Source organism: Carcharhinus amblyrhynchos, chromosome 4, assembly GCF_965287045.1.
Source record: "Carcharhinus amblyrhynchos chromosome 4, sCarAmb.v2.hapA, whole genome shotgun sequence".
Lineage (NCBI taxonomy): Eukaryota > Metazoa > Chordata > Chondrichthyes > Carcharhiniformes > Carcharhinidae > Carcharhinus > Carcharhinus amblyrhynchos.
This window is the reverse complement of record NC_137327.1, coordinates 5,596,108-5,615,910: the sequence shown is the minus strand read 5'-3', so window position 1 is coordinate 5,615,910 and position 19,803 is coordinate 5,596,108.

The following is a 19,803-nucleotide window of genomic DNA, read 5'->3' as shown; positions in this document are numbered from 1 at the left end:
GAGGACATGAGGAAGAATCTTTTTTAAAGCACTGAGGGTCATGGGTGTCTGGAGTTGTTCGAGTTGGTGGTAGAGGCAGAGACCCTAAACTCTTAAAGTACCCGGATCTGCACATTGAGTGCTGTAGGTTACAGGGCTATAGGATGAGTGCAGGAAGGTGGAATTAGAAGGGGCACCAAGGGTCCTCAGGTTGGCATGGGCAAGATGGACTTCCTTCTGTGCTGTAACTTTTCTATAGCTCTGTTTTGTTCTGCTGGTATTGTCACTGGACTAGAATTTTATGAAATTGATTCTAACTGTCCAGCTAGCGTGAAAATGGGAGAGTTCCTGATCCATTTTTGAGCAAGTTTTCACACCCAGCCTTATGCACTTTGTCACTGAAAAAATGGTCTAGCCTCTTTCTAGATGCTGCAGACAGTGGGCTGGCTTAACTCAACAGGCAACCAGACTCCTGATACTGCACATGCTCAAAAGCAAGTGCAGGGGTCTGACAGAAACAGAGAGAGAGAGAACTGTCAGACTCCTGCTGCTGCAGGCAGCCTCAACACAGTCTCCCCCCACAATCATGGAGGTATGTGGCCAATCGCAAGCCCCACAATGCATGGGATCTAGTTCCCAGCCCCCAGCCGCCCAGACCAATTGGGCCCTCCTCCCCGATCCGATTGCAAATGAAGGGCAGCTGTGGGCCCCCCTCACTGCCTCCCATCCAATCTCACTGCAGACTGCGCATTGGACCGTCCCTCCCCCCAATCAAGATCCTCTTCATGCCCCCATTGACACTGTTTCATAGACCCCCCCCACATATATCCCATTCAATGCATCCTGCCCCAATTGGACACATCCCTTGGCATTGCCCACTGGCCATCGCCCAGGTGCAAGACTGGCACTGCCCAAAAGACACCCCTGTCTTGTCCTCAGTCTCTCCAAGGGTCCTGAATGGCCTCCAGTTCAACCGGTGAGACCAACAGGACTGTTCCCATAGATGGGGAGAAGGTGTTTTCCTCACCGGAGAAAACCTCTCCCTGCATGGCCATTAAGGCAAGCAAGCCCAGACGATTGAGTGCCAAGCTCATTAAACACATAGAAATTCAAATTTAAATTTATTTAAATCAATTATTCAGCCTCTTGCCCATTTCTGGTGAGAGGCTGGCCTTGCTGGAAATCTGGCTCTCGTAAAATCATGAGAAATCGGGCATGGTCCTGATTGGGCTTTTACCAGCTTGCTTTGCCCAATGATGGGCGGGGCGAACGTGTAAAATTCTGCCCACTTTCTTCCACCTTCTTCCGTCGCGAAGAAGGTACAAAAGTCTGAGGTCACGTACCAACCGACTCAAGAACAGCTTCTTCCCTGCTGCTGTCAGACTTTTGAGTGGACCTACCTTGCATTAAGTTGATCTTTCTCTACACCCTAGCTATGACTGTAACGCTACATTCTGCACTCTCTCCTTTCCTTCCTAAATCCATATCTTCCTAAATACGGTATGCCTTGCCTGTATAGTGCGCAAGAAACAATTCTTTTCACTGTATACGAATAATGTGACAATAATAAATCAAATAAAATCAGAGAACTCACCTGGTCTTCTTTGACCAGTGCTGTGCAAACTTTCAGATTTACCTACGGGGATAGGTGGGTCCCTCATTTAATTGGAAATCTACCTACTTTGTTTAAATAGACAATCAGAAAGATCAAGTGAAAAGCAATTATATGGCAGCACTAAAGTAGCACCGGTGTGAGTCATTGCCTTCAGGAGATAAGCAGCAAGGAAAGAAAAGTCTGAAAATTATTCCGTCAAAATAAGGAAAGAAAGATAAACTAAATTAGAGTGGAGAGGAAGATACAATCCCCAAACCATTTTAAATAGTAAAACTCAAAGCTGGGCCCGAATAAAACTAAATGGCTTTTAAACTTTCACAAGGGAAATATTGGCTTAGTTGAGTTCGATTTAGCTCTGTTTATTCAGCACACTGAGCTCTCAGAAACTTCTGTGTAAAAAAGGCCATTAGGCCTGTTATGGCTGTGAAGAGGATAGCTTTTCAATTAAAGCTGACAGATCTAATCCCTTTCCAGATCCTTTCCTCATCATGTCTTGTATTTGTTTTTTTTTCCCCAAGAACTTACCCAATTCCATTTTCAATGATTTTAACTATCCCTGACTATGACTTCTTTTTTAATTCATTCATGGGACATGGGCATCACCAGCTGGCTAGCACTTCTTGCCCGTCCCTTGTTGCCCTAATTCAGAGGGCAGTTGATAGTCAACCGCGTTTTACCACAGCTCTGCAGTAGGCCAGACCAGGTAAGGATGGCAGATTTCCTTCCCTCAAGGACATTAGTGAACCAAATGGGGTTTTCTGACAATCGACAATGGTTTCACAGTCGCCATTACATTCTTAATTCCAGTTCATTTTTATTGAATTCAAATTCCACCATCTGCTGTGGCGGGATTTGAGCCCAGGTCCCCAGAACATGAACTGAGTTTCTGGATTAATAGTCTAGCGATAATACCACCAGGCCATCGCCTCCCCTAGTCGTCACTTGAGGCATGGAATTCAGCACCTGAATTGCCTCTGCAAAAGTCATTCTTCCAGCTGGCAAAGTTCAAATAAAGATTCTAAGTGCAGCTCCCAGCTTTAGTTATTTGTAAAGCAGTGAATTGGATTCCCCATTAACTAGTATGATCCCAAAAGACCCCCCCCTTTAACTAGTATGACCAAATCCCCAACTACTTCATATGGAATTGCATACAAATTGGTTAGAGGGTGGGGAGCAGGTAGTATTGACACTGTACTTCAATGGACAAGATGCTGTTCGTGATCCCCGAGGAGTCTCGACTGGGACCTCTGCTTTTCATTATGTTCACAAATGACTCAATTAGAGCAATCAAGAGATGTGCATCCAAATTGACCGACAACACTTGAGCTAGGTGGCAAATAGTGCCGTTGGGAGCAGAAGGTTGCAAGGGGACACTGGGAGATTAAATGAATGGGCAAAACTCCGGTGCAACAATGCAGGGAAGTGTGAGAACATCCACTCTGGAAAGAAATTACAGAACATTTTCTAAATGATGAGAAGCTAAGAACCATGCTGGAGCAAAGTTCAAGTAGACAAATTGCTCAAAGCAGGTACAAAAATAATTGAAAGGGTTAACGGAATGTTGACCCTCATTTCTGTGAGCCTGGAGTACAAAAAAGATGGAATTTATGTAACAGTTAAATAAAACTTGATTTTGACCCCATTTAGAGTATTTCACCCGGTGCATCACTCCTCAAGAAGAATATATTTGATTTGATTTATTATTGTCACATGTCTTTGCATACAGTGAAAAGTATTGGTTCTTGCGCGCTATACAGACAAAGCATTCTGTTCATAGAGAAGGAAAGGGGACAGTGCAGAATGTAGTGTTACAGTCATAGCTAGGATATCGAGAAAGACCAACTTAATACGAGATAAGCCCATTCAAAAGTTTGACAGCAGCAGGGAAGAAATTGTTCTTGAGTCGGTTGGTGCGTGACCTCAGCCTTTTGTATCTTTTTCCTGGCAGGAAAAAGATGGAAGAGAGAATGTGCGGGGTGTGTGGGATCCTTGATGATACTAGCTGCTTTGCCAAGGCAGTGGGAAGTGTAGATGGGAGGCTGGTTTGTGTGATGGATTGGGCTACATGTTTTTCTTGGAGGGGACACAGCGCATGTTGACTGGAATGATACCAGGGTTAAAAGGGTCATGTTGGATAGATGAGTTTTGTACTGCTTTTGAGTATAGAGCTGAACTCCTGGTGTGTTTGAAACAACTGAAGGATTCGCAAGGTGGTTGAGGTGCATAACAGTTCAATCAGGGAATCTGAGTTGGTGTTGTAATATGCACCATTTACATGTATGTTGTAGCCTAAAGTTTTGATGGAAGGAATTACAGGTTGACACTCAACCTATTATGAACACACTTTGTGTGGCCATCCAGCCCCAAGGGAGGGTCTCAAACCCAGAACTTCTGGTTCAGAGGCAGGGATTCTACCCTGTATAACACAAGACCCTCTATGTAAAGATAGGTGGAGGGATACTATCTCCTCTGGCAAGGGAGTTTGGATCAAGGAAGGAAAGTCTTTTAATTGGAGATATAGACCACTCAGCATTGATGCCAGGAAATCATAGAAACCCTATGGTACGGAAAGAAGCTATTCGGCCCATTGAGTCTGCACCGAACACAATCCCACTCAGGCGCTACCCCCATATATTTTACCCACTAATCCCTCTAACCTACACATCTCAGGACACTAAGGGGCGATTTTAGTACAGCCAATCAACCTAACCTGCGCATTTTTGGACTGTGGGAGGAAACCGGAGCACCTGGAGAAAACCCACGCGGACACAGGGAGAATGTGCAAATTCCACACAGACAGTGACCCAAGCCAGGAATCGAACCCGGGTCGCTGGAACTGTGAAGCAGCAGTGCTAACCACTGCGCCACCATGCCGCCCAGCGGGAAATCTGGAACTTTCTCCCAGAAAAAGCCTTTGAGGATTGGGGTAAAATGGAAATTTCAGAATGGGAGATTGATAGATTTTCCTGGGCAGAGGATCTAAGAGTTATGGAACAAAGGCGGATGGATGGAGTTAAAGTATAGAATTTGAAGATGTAATGGACTCAATGAGCTGAATGGCCTCTTGCCATTACTGCCCTCCTGAAATAAAAGCTGCTTTCTAAGGAACAGAATTAAATCTGTGATTTAAAACCGTTTGAATTGTCGGAATGTCATGCTTGCTGGCATCTTAGAAAATCCAATTCCGTTACTGACAATTGCAATCTAATCATTCAGGGTTTTAGTCAACGTGACATGCGTCTGCTTTAAAAAAAAATGTTATTTTGTGAATTAAGTCGCAAATTGGAGCCTAGTCCATCAAAAGATTCATTTGCGCTTTGGTTGGACAATCAAGGAGAAGGAGGAAAATACAAATAGACTTGGCTTCTCTTTTTATTGAAGAGTCCTTCTCCCCTCAGACTATTAAATAATTTATCATGGAGATTTCAGCAGTAATTATTGTGGAAATCTGTACTACTTTGTGTAAATCATCAGCAGTGGAGTAATGGTGATAAACTGTCAGCTTCTGTAATAAGGAGCAAAGTGTCGGTTTATATTAAATCTTGTCCAACCCACCCCCAACTTATAAGATGCAAGAGTTTTTGGTTGTTTGCCAGATTTGATGCACTCTCATATCACTGCCTCATGCTGGTTATGATTTTCTGGGAGCCATTCCTGTTTTCATAGAATCATAGAATCCTGACAACGCTGAAGGAGGCCATTCGGCCCATTGTGCCTGCTAGGATAACAATCCCACCCGCGCACTATCCCCAGAACCCCACATATTTTGGGTCACTGTCTGTGTGGAGTTTGCATGTTCTCCCTGTGTCTGCATGGATTTCCTCCCATAGTCTGAGAGACGTGCTGGTTAGGTGCATTGGCCTGAACAGGTGCCGGACTGTGACAACCAGGGGAATTTCACAGTAAATTCATTGCCATGTTAATGTAAGCATAAATTGTGACTAATAAACATTTATCCTGCATCCCCCTGATACTAAGGGCCAATCAACCTAACCTGCACATCTTTGGACTGTGGGAGGAAATCGGAGCGTCCAGAGGAAACCCACACAGACACGGAGAGAACATGTAGACTGTGCACGGGCGGTGACCCAAGTGGGGAATCGAACTCGGCGCTGCAAGGCAGCAGTGCTAACCACTGTGCTAAAGTGTCACCCATATCTACAATGCCGACTTCCCCAGCGCCCTTCTTTCCCCCCTCTCCCTCCCTCCCTCCTTCCCTCTCCCCTTCCCTCCAACCCTCCCACCTCCAGGTGTTCTTTTTACATGCACAGTGCAAAAGCGCTCAGATAACAGGAGATGGATTCATCGATCTGTTCGACTCTGGGGATTTCTTTTTAAAAAATGGAAAACACGGCTGGCTGCCTATTCAAATAAATGCTCAATATCAGCGTCGAGTCAAGTGTGAAAGGTAAATTAATAGTGGGGTGATGGGGGCGGAGTGAAATGAGTCAGGAGATGAGATGATTTATGTGAGAAAAATGCCGACAAATTTTCAGCAGTGGAGCAATCTGAAAGAATCATCAGTCTTCTCAGATCTAACGGAGTGGTAGCGAGGCAGCAAGCTGTTCAGGGAGAAAAGAACTAAATCTGCATTCCGAGGCGCACTCTTTAAAAGTGTTCCTACATGGTTTAGAAATGCATATTCATCTTCATATAGACGCGAGTCAATACAATTTAATGGTCTGTCCTGCAGGTACAATGGACTCTGCGGGGATAATGAGAAGGCGTAGATGTGAATAGAGTTGGAGGGATAGTGTGCTGAGCTGCAGCAGTATTTTTCCAGTGGGTGATTGGAGTTTCGGTCCCTCGATTTATGCTGAATTAGCGGGGCAGCTGCAGATGTCCTCATGCTTGGGTTAGACGAGGGGAATCTTTGGCTCCTCCTGGCCAATCCAGCGACTGCAGGTTGGTGTGAGCATCAGCTTATGGGTCGGATTTTATTTTTATTCATTGTGAGACATGGACATCGCTGGCTGGGCCAGTGATTATTATCCATCCCTAATTGTCTTTGAACTGAGTGCCTCCATCAGCCATTTCAGAGGGCAATTTAAGAGTAAACCACATTGTTGTGGGTCAACAATCACATGTAGGCCAGGCCGGGTAAGGACGGCACATTTCCTTCTCTAAAAGACATCACTGAACCAGATGGGCTTTTATGACCATCGACAATGGTTTCATGGTGTCTACACTTCCCACTGCCTTGGCAAAGCAGCCAGCATAACCAAGGGCCCCACGCAACCCGTGCATTCTCTTTTCCACCTTCTTCCATCGGGAAAAGATACAAAAGTCCGAGGTCACGTACCAACCGACTGAAGAACAGCTTCTTCCCTGCCGCCATCAGACTTTTGAATGGACCTTCCTCGCATTAAGTTGATCTTTCTCTGCACCCCAGCTATGAATATAACACTACATTCTGCACTCGTTTCCTTCTCCATGATCAGTATGCTTTGCCTGTTTAGCGCACAAGAAACAATACTTTTCATTGCATAATAATACGTGTGATAATAATAAATCAAATCAATCTCAAAGTCAAAAAATCATCATTAGTCTTTTAATTCCAGATTTTTTTGTTGAATTTGAATTTCACCATCTGCCATTCAAACTCGTGTCACCAGAGCTTTACCCTGGAATACTAGTCCAGTGAAAGCACCAGTGTATCACTGCCTCCCCTCCAGAATAGTGCGCCAACATCCAAAATAATTCAATGTGAATCTAGCCCACCCCCATAGAGACTGGTGGGATGGGTTGCTGCACTGGTTTTGTGCCTCGCCTGCCTTTATGGTTCATTCAAATCAACTAAGAATGAAACTGAGCGGGATGTGAAACCAACTCTTGATGTTTCCCACATTACAGGTTACATTACAATTACCACTTCAGTTCATATGTCTGGTTGTGTGAAGCATTGAGGGATTGGGGCTGTTTTAGCATCATCTTCAAGAAAGCAGGGGAGAAATGTATAAGGAAAAAGAACCTTCTGCTAAGCTGGCAATATTTTCCCTCTCCCATGCAAGATGGTATTTTTTTCCTTCCCCCACCCAACCTCATTAGTAACACCGTCACTCACACTCCTCACTCAATCAAAGCTCCATTCTCAATCCTCCCACACACAAGAAGGATGGTCGACATTTGAAAATCTCTTCCACAAGCGGCAGGTGATGTTAGCTCATTTTAAATCTGAGATCCATAATTTCTTTGTGAGGCAAAGGTAATAAGGGAGAGGGTCCAAGTGTAGATAAACAAAGTTTGGCCACAGATCAGCCATGATCTCAGTAAGTGGCAGAACAAGCTTGATGGGCAACATTGTGGCACAGTGGTTAGTACTGCTGCCTCATAGGATGCAGGTTCGATTTCTGGATTGGATCATTGTCTATGCGGAGTCTATAGGTTCTCCCCATGTCTGTGGGTTTCCTCAGGGTGCTCCGGTATTCTCACACAGCCCAAAAGCCACACTGGTTAGGCGAATTGGCCACTGGTTTTAATGCAAATCGGAAAATCCATTTCTAGAAATTCCTGAAGTGAGAAATGATGCAGCAGGCAGGGTCAAATTTGGGATTGGTCAGAAGCTTGAGCACAGGGCAAGTAAATTCTGCCCGTGTAAAATTAGAGCAGCATGGTGGCACAATGGCACTGTTGCCTCACAGCGCCAGGGACCTGCGTTCAATATTGGCCTTGGGTGAATGTGTGGAGTTTGCACATTCTCCGTGTGTCTGCATGGGTTTCCTCCGGGAGCTCCAGTTTCCTCTCACAGTCCAAAGATGTGCAGGTTAGTTTGATTGGCCTGCGCCTTAGTGTCAGGAGGATTAGCAATGTAAATATGTGAGGTTATGAGGATAGAGCCTGGGTGGGATTATTGTCGGTGCAAACTCGATGGGCTGAGTGGCCTCCTTCTGCACTGTAGGGATTCTATGATTGACTGTCAGAGTTCATTCATCAATCCAACTCCACAGAACAATTCGATGGCAGAAAGTTCAAGCTGTTCAAATGTATTTTGCTGAACAATTAGTAAAGGTTCCTCAGCAATGACTGTAACACTACATTCTGTACTCTCTCCTTTCCTTCTCTATGTACACTATGCTTTGTATAGCATGCAAGAAACAATACATTTCACTATATGCTAATACATGTGACAATAATAAATCAAATCGAATCAAATGATGTGAATGCTGGGTATGAGAAGATGCAACTCATAACCACAGGGAGAGGCTGAGGTGAATAGCGTAGACACATTCAAAGGCCAGCTAGATGAACACATATGAAAAGAGGGCTATAGTGATGGATTTAGATAAAGGAAGGAGGTTTGTGTGGGGTGCAAACACTTCATGGACCAGCTCTACATTCTATCTAATCCTTCTGACTCAGCCACGAGTTAATCCCATTTAATGGTATCGTCGTTGGCAACTGCTTTTTCTGCTGCGCGTGTATTGATCTGGAATTTGCTCTCTAAACCTTTCCACCTCTCCATCTCTCTGCTTATCTTCAAGACTCTCTTTGAAACCTACCTCTCGGACCAAGCTTTTGGTCATTGTGCTCACATCCCCTTCTGTTGCTCAGTGTCAATGCTTGGATTGATAATGACCCTGTGGACCACCTCGGGATGGTTATATAAATACAAGTTGCTGTAATTCTAGGTAAATCCACTTTACAGCTGGTAGTATAGCTTAGTCTAAAGTCTCCTCTTTGCAAATAGTACTTTTATTCCAGCTTTCAATCAGTATTTAACTAGAGAATAAGGAAATCCGCTGATGGCCCTTAGTCCCTTCCAAAAAAGTTGAAAATGTGGCTTAGTCCCTTTCAATAAAGGCTGGATAAATATTTAGTTAAGGATAAAGACCTGATATAGATTGAGATGATCCAGTTTGCCGCAGAGACAAGAACCATTATGTCCTGGACTAAATTAGGCAAATTAGAAATGTATTTAGCGTTTCCATTTAAATCAGGTTGATTTGATTTGACTTAGTTTGATTTGATTTATTATTGTCACATATTAAAATACAGTGATAAACATTGTTTCTTGCGCACTATACCGACAAAACATACCATTCACAGAGAAGGAAATAAGAGAGTGCAGAATGTAGTGTTACAGTCATAGTGAGGGTATAGAGAAAGATCAGCTTAATGCAAGGTTAGTCCATTCAAAAGTCTGACAGTAGCAGGAAAGAAGCTGTTCTTGAGTTGGCTGGTACGTGACTTTAGTGTATTTTTCCCGACGGAAGAAGGTGAAAGAGAGAATGTCCGGGCCATGTGGGGTCCTTAATTATGGTGGCAGAAGTGCTAGCCACTGTGCCACAATGCTGCCCCACATAAATGACTTGGAAGAAAATGCAGCAGGTCTACTCAGCAAGTTCACAGATGATATTAAGATCACTGGAGTTGCGGATAGTGGTGAAGATTGTCAGAGAATACAACAGGATATAGATAGGCTGAAAGAGTGGTCAGGGAAATGACAGACGGAATTTAATCTGAACAAATGTGAAGTGATGCATTTTGGTAGATCCAATTCAGGTGGGAGCTATAAAATAAATGGCAGAACCATCAGAAGCATAGACACACAGAGAGATCTGGGAGTACAGGTCCACAGACCCTTCAAAGTGGCAGCACAGGTGGAAAAAGTGGTAAAGAAAGCATATGGCATGTTTGCCTTCATCAGACAGGGCATCGAGTTAAAAGTTGGCAAATTATGTTACAGTTATATAAAACATTGGGTCCGCCGCATTTGTGACACTAGTCAAAATTTTACCGCCACGCCCACCCGGATTCCAGCTCGCAGAATGGAATTCTCTGTTGGCTGCTGGCGGAATTTCACAACCTCCGACTGAGCAAGGTCGTAGAATTCCGGCCACTGTGTCCAATTCTGGTCACCACACTACCAGAAGGACGTGGTAGCTTTGGAGAGAGTACAAAAAAGGTTGTCTAGAATGTTGTCTGGTATGGAGGGTATTAGCTACGGGGAGAGATTGAATAAACTGGGATTGTTCTCCCTGGAAAGATGGAAGCTGAGGGGATGACCTGATAGAAGTTTATAAAATTATGAGAGGTGTACATAAGGTGAACAGTTTTCCCAGGGCAGAAATAGAACATAGAGCATTACAGCGCAGTACAGGCCCTTCGGCCCTCGATGTTGCGCCAACCAGTGGAACGAACCTAATGACCCTCTAACCTAAACTATTTCAATGTTATCCATTTGCCTATCCAGTGACCATTGACAATTACAAGCGGGCACAAGTTTAAGAGAAGGGGGGGAGGGTTCAGGAGACATGTGTAGGAAAGTTTTTTTACACAGATGATGGCAGGGGCCTGGAATGCACTGCCAAGTGAGGTGGTTGAGGGAGCATTAATGAACATAAGAACATAACATTAGAGCATAAGAAATAGGAGCAGGAGTAGGCCATCTAGCCCTTCGAGCCTGCCCCGCCATTCAATAAGATCATGGCTGATCTGTTGTGATATTAAATGTCTCCATCTACAACTCACTGGCCTTGGGGTTGGAAGTCCCCAGGTTCCACAGCCCACTACGGGACTTGTATGCTCTGGTAGTAGTGCTCAGGAAGGTTAAATGCGTTGGTCATCTTGACCATGGGGGGAAAAGCAATGGAAAGTATAAGGGGATAATGGGGATAATGCAGGAAGGTGCGACCGTGGTGGAAGATTGGCCATGATGTATTTAAATGGCAGAAGAAGTTTGATGGAGCAAATGGCATCCTCCAGCCCCACTTCGAGACCAAAGCTTTCTTGTACTGCCCATCATGGGAATCGTAGAGGGCAGGGGGAGGAGGAGGAGGAGGAGGGAGAGGAAGGAAGGCTATGCAAAGATCTGTTGACCTCGGTGGGATTTTCCAGTTTTGGAGCGAGTGCAGCCGGAAATTCCCACCTCCAAATTTTATTTTGAATGCCGGAGCAGCGGAACTGCTGAATATTCCGAGAGCAGGGAATATTAATGGAGAATTATTCCCCGCAACATCCTTTTGGCAGCCAGGGAAATTTAATCAATGTCAGCCTCACTAACATTACATTTATCCTAACAACAAATAAAAAAACACAAATATCCTTTCAAGGGAACATTTGAAGTAAGTTATTTCGATTCACCCTGTGGCTGCCTAAAGATTGGATTCTATCCAAAGCATTGAGCCGAGTGTCTAATGTTTGAAACTGTTACCTTGCAGCACCATCTACTGACAGTCCAGTTCAAACATTTGTTTTTGAAAGCCTGAGAGAACAAAGACGGAATCTGATCAAGATATTTGAAATGTCGAACGGATGCAATAGTGCAAATAAAGAGGTGGCACAGCGGTTAACACTGCTGCCTCACAGTTCCAGAGACCTGGGTTCAATTCCCAGCTTGGGTAACTGTGTGGAGTTTGCACATTCTCCCCATGTCTGCGTGGGTTTCCACCCGATGCTCTAGTTTCCTCTCGCACTCCAAAGATGTGCAGGATAGATTGAGTGGCCTTGCTAAATTTCCCCTTGGTGTAGTTTCTGTGAGATACCCTCTCGCTCCTCTAAACTCCAGTGAGTATAATCCTGAACAACTTAGTCTGTCCTCAAATGACAAACCTGCCATCCCAGGAATCAGCCTGGTAACCTTCGCTGTGCTCCCTGTATAGCAAGGATATCCTTTCTCAGATAAGGATAAGAAAACTGCACACAATACTCCAGGTGTGGCCAATGGCAGATTGGTAATTGTGTAGGATAGAGGCATTAGTGAATGTGGAGTTATGGGAATAGGTGGGATTATTGTCGGTGCAGAATTGATGGGCCAAATGGCCTTCTTCTGCACTGTAGGCATTCTATGATTCTAGTATGTCGGGTGACCCACTGCTCCGAAAGCTCATGATTCCAAATAAACATGTTGGACTTTAAACTGGTGTTGTGAGACATTTTACTGTGCCCACCCCAGTTCAATACCGATATCACCACCTTATGATTCTATGAAAAGAAAAATTTATTTCTTCTGGTGGGGCAAATGCAAAACGATGGGGCATGACCTTATAATGAGTGTTCAGCCAATTAGGAGTGTAATCAGGAGACAGATCTCTACACAAAGCAGTGGTGGAAATTTGAACCTCTCTTGTCTCCCCCAACAAGGTGGCTGTGAATGCTTTTAAGTCAATTGGAACTTTCAAGGTTGCAATCATAAGAACATAAGAACATAGAACATAAGAAATAGGAGCAGGAGTAGGCCATCTAGCCCTTCGAGCCTGCCCCGCCATTCAATAAGATCATGGCTGATCTGTCGTGGCTCAGTTCCACATTCCCGCCCTCTCCCCATAACCCTTAATCCCCTCTCTTATCAAAAACCCATCAACCCGCGTCTTAAATATATTTAGCGAGGTAGCCTCCACCGCTTCAACGGGCAGAGAATTCCAGAGATTCACCACCCTTTGAGTGAAGAAGTTCCTCCTCAACTCCGTTCTAAACCGCCCCCCCTTTATCTTGAGGCTGTGCCCCCTAGCCCTACTGTCCTTTCTGAGCGGGAAGAGTCTCTCCACCTCTATCCTATCCATCCCATTCATCATCTTATACGTCTCAATGAGATCTCCCCTCATTCTTCTAAACTTTAACGAGTACAAGCCTAGTTTATTCAGCCTCTCCTCATAGCTCAACCCCCTCAACTCTGGAATCAGCCTAGTAAACCTCCTCTGCACTCCCTCCAAGGCCAAAATATCCTTGCGTAAGTACGGCGCCCAAAACTGCACACAGTACTCCAGCTGCGGCCTCACCAATGCTCTATACAGCCGCAGCAAGACCTCCCTACTTTTATATTCGATAGATTTCTGTTAGGTAGAGGTATCAGGCGATATGGGACTGAGATGGGCGAATAGATTTCAGGTGCAGGTCAGTCATGATATTGTTGAATGATAGAGCAATAGGGACTAAAATGATTTTGTCATGTTCCGAATGGGCCGATGAATATGAAATCTGTTTATGTTGTCAATGGCAGAAAAATTGCTTTCTGGTTTGATGACACCTCAGTTTTAAGTTTTTTTTACTCTTGATCTCAACTTCTTCCATGGTCTCACGTTGACCTACACCTGCTCTATGGACTTCCAACAAATATGCTCATCTCCAATTCTGCTCTCTTGACTATCATCAATCTGCCATTGGCCACATCTGGAGTATTGTGTGCATTTTTGGTATCCTCATCTGAGGAAGGATGTCCTTGCTATAGAGGGAGTACAGCGAAGGTTTACCAGCCTGATTCCTGGGATGGCAGGTCTGTCATATGAGGAGAGATTGAGTCGGTTATGATTATATTCACTGGAGTTCAGAAGAAATAGGAACAAATAAAATTCTAACAGGGTTAGGCAGAATAGGTCCAAAAATAATGTTCCCAATGGTGGCGGAGTCCAGAACCTGAGGATAAGTAATAATGGAGATGAGGAAAAATTTCTTCACCCAGAGGATGGTGAATGTGTGGAATTCACCACTACAGAAAATAGTTGAGGCCAAAACTTTGTGTGAATTCAAGAAGGAATGAGATATAGCTCTTGAGGCTAAAGGGAACAAAGGATATGGGGTGGATCAAGATATTGAATTTGATGATCAGCTGTGGTCAAAATGAATGGCGGAGCAGGCGCAAAGGGCCGAATGGCCTACTCCTGCTTCTAGCTTTTATGTTTCTATGGTAGTTGTATTGCTGACACCATAGCTGTGGAATTTCTCCTGAAATATCTCAGTTTCTCGACCTCTCTCTATCCCCTTAAGACACTGCTTAACACCAATATCTGATCACCTGGTCACACATCTCCTTATGCAGCTTGGTGTCGAGTTATGACTTGCTCCTATGAAGTGCCTTGAGATCCTTCCTTTTTTATTCATTCATGGGACTTGGGCATCACTGGTTAGGCCAGCATTTATTGCCCATTCCAACGTGCTCTTGAGAAGGTGGTGGTGAGCTGCCTTCTTGAACCGCTGCAGTCCACGTGACACAATAAAAATGGTCATATAAGAGTAAAATGTATTGTTGGGTAATATCAGGGATGGTGTCTTTTATATTTTAATTTATATATCCATTCATATTTTATTTAATATCAGTGTAATACATGCAGGGCCACATAGAGAAAGCCCAGAGAGCCAAGCCTCAGCAGAGGGAAGGAAAGAGTTAACACAGGCAGCGGGAGGCCTTCCCTGCTGATAGCTAATGATTAACGCATGTTATCAACTTCTGATGTGCAGGAGATCTTTCCAAATTATCACGACAATGGGAAAACTGGTATTAAGACAGCCAGGCTCCGTATAGTCCAAGGAGGGCATAGTCTTCTGTAAAACATAATCACAAATTCCAGTAGGTTTATTTGGCAGCACAAGCTTTCAAAGCATCGCTCCTTCATCAGGTGAGTGTCTTACCTGATGCCTCATAGAGTGGGAAAGGAGAGGGTGCAGAATGTAGTGTTACAGTCATAGCTAGGGTGTAGAGAAAGATCAACTTAATGCAAAGTAAGTCCACTCAAAAGCCTGACAGCAGCAGGGAAGAAGCCGTTCTTAAGACCTCAGACATTTATACCTTTTTAGAGACATGGAGTCATAGATTTACAGCATGGAAATAGGCCCTTTTGCTCAACTTGTCCATGCTGCCCTTTTTTTTAAACCTCTAAGCTAGTCCCAATTGCCTACATTTGGCCCATATTCCTCTATAGCCATCGTACCCATATAACTATCTAAATGCTTTTTAAAACATAAAAATGGACCCGCATCTACTACTACATCTGGCTGCTTGTTCCAGACATTCACCACCCTCTATGTGAAAAGCTTCCTCTCTGGATACTTTTGTATCTCTCCCTTCTCACTTAATGCCTATGCCCTCTAGTTTTAGACTCCCCTACCTTCAGGAAAAGATATTGACTATCTACTTTGTCTACGCCCCTCATTATTTTATAGACCTCTATAAGGCCACCCCTCAATCTCCTATGCTTCAGAGAAAAAAATCCCAGTCTATTCAGCCTCTCTTTATAACTCAATCCATCAAGTCCCAGTAGCATCCTAGTAAATCTTTTGTGCACTCTTTCTAGTTTAATAATATCCTTTCTATAATAGGGTGACCAGAATTGCACACAGTATTCCAAATGTGGCCTTACTAATGTCTTGTACAACTTCAACAAGACGTCTCAACTCCTGTATTCAATATTCTGACCAATGAAACCAAGCATGCTGAATCCCTTCTTCACCACTCTATCCACCTGTGGCTCCACTTTCAAGGAGCTATGAACATGTACCCCTAACTCTCTTTGTTCTGTAATAACAGGGGGTTTGAGTTTAAGAACTGCGGGGTTATAATGCAACTATACTGGACATTGGTGAGATCACATTTGGAATATTGTGTTCAGTTCTGGTCACCTCACTTTAAGAAGGATGCGTAAGCGTTGGAGAGAGGGCAGAGGAGATTTACCAGGATGCTGCTTTGTTTGGAGGGTAGGTCTTATGAGGAAAGGTTTTCTCTTTCAAGTGGAGGAGGATGAGAGGTGACTTAATAGAGGTTTATAAGATGATGAGGGGGATAGATAGAGTGGACACGCAGAGACTATTTCCTCTGGTGGAGGTAGCTGTTACTTGAGGGCATAACTATAAGGTTTATGGTGGGAGATACAGGAGGGATGTCCGAGGCAGATTTTTCACTCAGAGAGTGGTTGGGGTGTGGAATACACTGCCTGCTGTGATAGTGGAGTCGGACACTTTAGGAACTTTCAAGCAGTTACTTATTGGATAGGCACATGAAGCACATCAGCATGTTAGGGAGTGGGATAGCTTGATCTTGGGTTTGGACATAGCTCGGCACAACATCGAGGGCCGAAGGGCCTGTGCTGTGCTGTACTGTTCTATGTTCTCCCCAACGCTCTACCATTAACTGACTAAGTCCTGCCCTGGATCAATCTACCAAAATGCATTACCTCACATTTCCCAAAGGAAAGTGACAATGCAGGTGGAGAAATTAGTCAAGAAGGCATACAGCATGCTTGCCTTTGTTGGCTGGGGTATTGAGTTTAAAAATTGGCAAGTCATGTTGCAGCTTTATAGAGCCTTAGTTAGGCTGCACTTAGAATATAGTGTTCAATTCTGGTCGCCACACTACCAGAAGGATGTGAAGGCTTTGAAGAGGGTGCAGAAAAGATTTACCAGGATGTTGCCTGGTATGGACGGTATTAGGTATGAGGAGAAACTTGGTTTGTTCTCATTGGAACGACGGAGGTTGAGGGGAGACCTGATAGAAGTCTACAAGATTATGAGAGGCATGGAGAGAGTGGATAGTCAGAAGCTTTTTTCCTAGGTTGGAAGAGTCAGTTACTAGGGCGAATAGGTTTAAGGTGCGAGGGACAAGCTCTAGAGGAGATGTACGGGACAGATCTTTTACACAGAGAGTGCCTGGAACTCGTTGCCGGGGGACGTAGTGGAAGCGGATACGGTAGTGACTTTTAAGGGGCATCTTGACAAGTATAAGAATAGGATGAGAATGGGGGGATATGGTCGCTGGAAAGGTAGGGGGTTTTAGTTAAATCGGGCAGCATGGTCAGTGCAGGTATGGAGGGCCAAAGAACTTGTTCCTCTGTTGTAATTTTCTTTGTTCTTTGAAGAAAGTGAAAGAGAGAATATCCGGGATTTCCAAAATTTTCTGTTGTTATCTGCTATATGAATGTTTTGAGGTTAGGTTTCTCATGTTTCCATTTGCACTTTCCCTTCTGCTGCTCTTTGTGTGAAGGAGTTGACTGTTTGACAAGCTTGGTTCCGCAGGACCAGTGATTGTGCTTCATCTGACAGTCTAAACTGCAAATGTCACCAGGTAATCCCTTGCAGAGAACCTCACAGCCGAGTTTAATCCAGCCTTCCCCCGAGGTCCGCTCAAGCGCTCTTTCTAACACAGGCCAATTGAGAATGATGGAATGTAAAACTTGATCGATTTTTCTCCATCCGAGCCCACAAGGGCCAATTCTTCCTCTTACCTAAGCTGGGATAAATCTAATCAACAAAAATGAAGTGAACCTAATTGGCACCTTCCTTGAGAACAGCTAAAGCATGGTAATTATCTGTCAGTTAGAAATGTAGAAAATAGGAGCAGGAGGAGGCCATTCGGCCCTTCAAGCCTGCTCTGTCATGGCTGATCATCCAACTCAATAGCCTGATCCCAGGCTATTTTATCCTTTTATCCTTTGATCCCCCTCGCCCCAAGTATTATATCTAACTGCTTCTTAAAAACATTCAATGTTTTGCCCTCAACTACTTTCCGTAGTAGCAAATTCTACAGGCTCGCCACTCTCTGAGTGAAGAAATGTCTCCTTACCTCTCTCCTAAATGGTCTCAGACTGTGATCCCCAGTTCTGGGCACCCGCAACATTGGGAACATTCTTTTTGCATCGACTCTGTTTAGTCGTGTTGGGACTTCATAGTTTCTGTGTGATTTCTCCTCACTCTAAGTTAAGGTCAGCTCTCAGTTCTATCATTCACCTAATGGCTTCCTGGAATTGAACAAACTGAACTTCAGATTCAGTTGTTGTTCGGGAGTAGCTCTGTCTCACTGATGAGTTAAGAAAGTTGTGGGGTGTACCCTACTCCAGTGATTTGAACACAAAACCAAGGCTGACATCCCAGTGCAATACTGAGGTGGTACTCTTTTTTTGTGAAGCATTAAACTAAGGCCCTGTGTCTTCTCTATAGAATCATACAACAAACAGAAGGCCACTCAGCCTGTTACATCTATGTTGGCTCTCTGAAGGAACAATTCATTGAGTGTTACTCTGTGACCTGTAGCCCTGCATATTCTTCCTTTTCATATAATAATCCAAAAATGTATGGGCTATGCTGATTGGCCATGTTAAATTATTCCTTAGTGTCAGGGGTATTAATATGGTAAATATATGGGTTCATGGGGGTAGGGCCTGCATGGGATTGTTATGGCCCCACTCTGCACTATAGGGATTCTATGATTCTATGAATAACCCTTTTCACGTTTTCTCGCATTTTTCATTGCCATTTTCCTTGAGCATTTTTGTCTATTACTGGTGGTGTGACACAACAGTTAGCTCTGCTGCCTCTCAGCGCCAGGGACCTGGGTTCAATTCCAGCCTTGGGCTCTGTCTGTGTGGAATTTGCACATTCTCCCCGTGTCCGCGTAGGTTTCTTCCTAGTGCTCCAGTTTCTTCCCACACTCCAAAAGCGTATGTGCAGATTAGGTGCATTGGCCATGCTAAATTGCCCCCAAGGTTAGGGGGATTAGTGGGGTAAACACATGATATTATGGGGATAGAGCCTGGACGAGGCTGTTGTTTGGAGAGTTGGTGTGAACTCAATGGGGCGAATGGCCTCCTTCTGCACTGCAGGGGTTCTATGGTTCTATTAGGTATTAAAATATCGGCAATGGGGGAGAACAGGATGTTTACCATGACAGTCCATAATGATCCAAATCTGTTTGTATTTCAATTGGCCATGGCATCCTGTTAGAGGATGAATCAAGCTCTAGGCTAATTGTGGAAGCTTGTGTGGGAAGGGAGGGTCATGTGATGAAACACCCAGGAATAGATCAAACAGAGTTGGCAACCCAAGACCACCAGACATGGTGATTTCATCTATTTAGCATTCTCCCCAAGAGAACGGCACCGTGCAGGAAACCCAAATCTCACTCTCGATCCAATAGCTCCCCGTTACTATGACGACGATGCATGCTGCTTGGCTGAGGGAATAACAATTTGACTTCATGAAAATAATCTTAATTTAATACTTAAATGCCATCAATATTTATATTTGAAATGAAAAGCTTATCTCAGAAAACAATGACATAATTTACCCATAGGGATCAATTATCTCCACCTTCGCATTTCAAACCCATGCGTTCGTGAGCGTCACACACGTCAAGTTTTTATTTAATTTGCTCTTTCTGGCATGCGGGCATCACTGGCAAGCCCAGAATTTGTTGCCCTTCACCAAAGTCCCTCGAGAAGATGGTGGTGAGCCGCTTTCCTGAACCACTGCTGTCCACGTGGTGACGATCTATCCCAGCAGTGAGATAATTCTGTACACTGACAGGAGCGCTGGTGTGTTGAAGTGCAGGCCCGTTGCCATGACAGCTGTCACAGGCCCTGCTGCCAAACAGCATAAAGTCTTATTAATTGGAGTTTAAAAATAAATAAACATTAAAGGAAATTGCTCTAATAATTAGTTTCAATCCTATTTGCTTAACAGTTGAAGAACTTACTGGAGAGAACCTCTTGGAGGTTTAAAACGGGCGG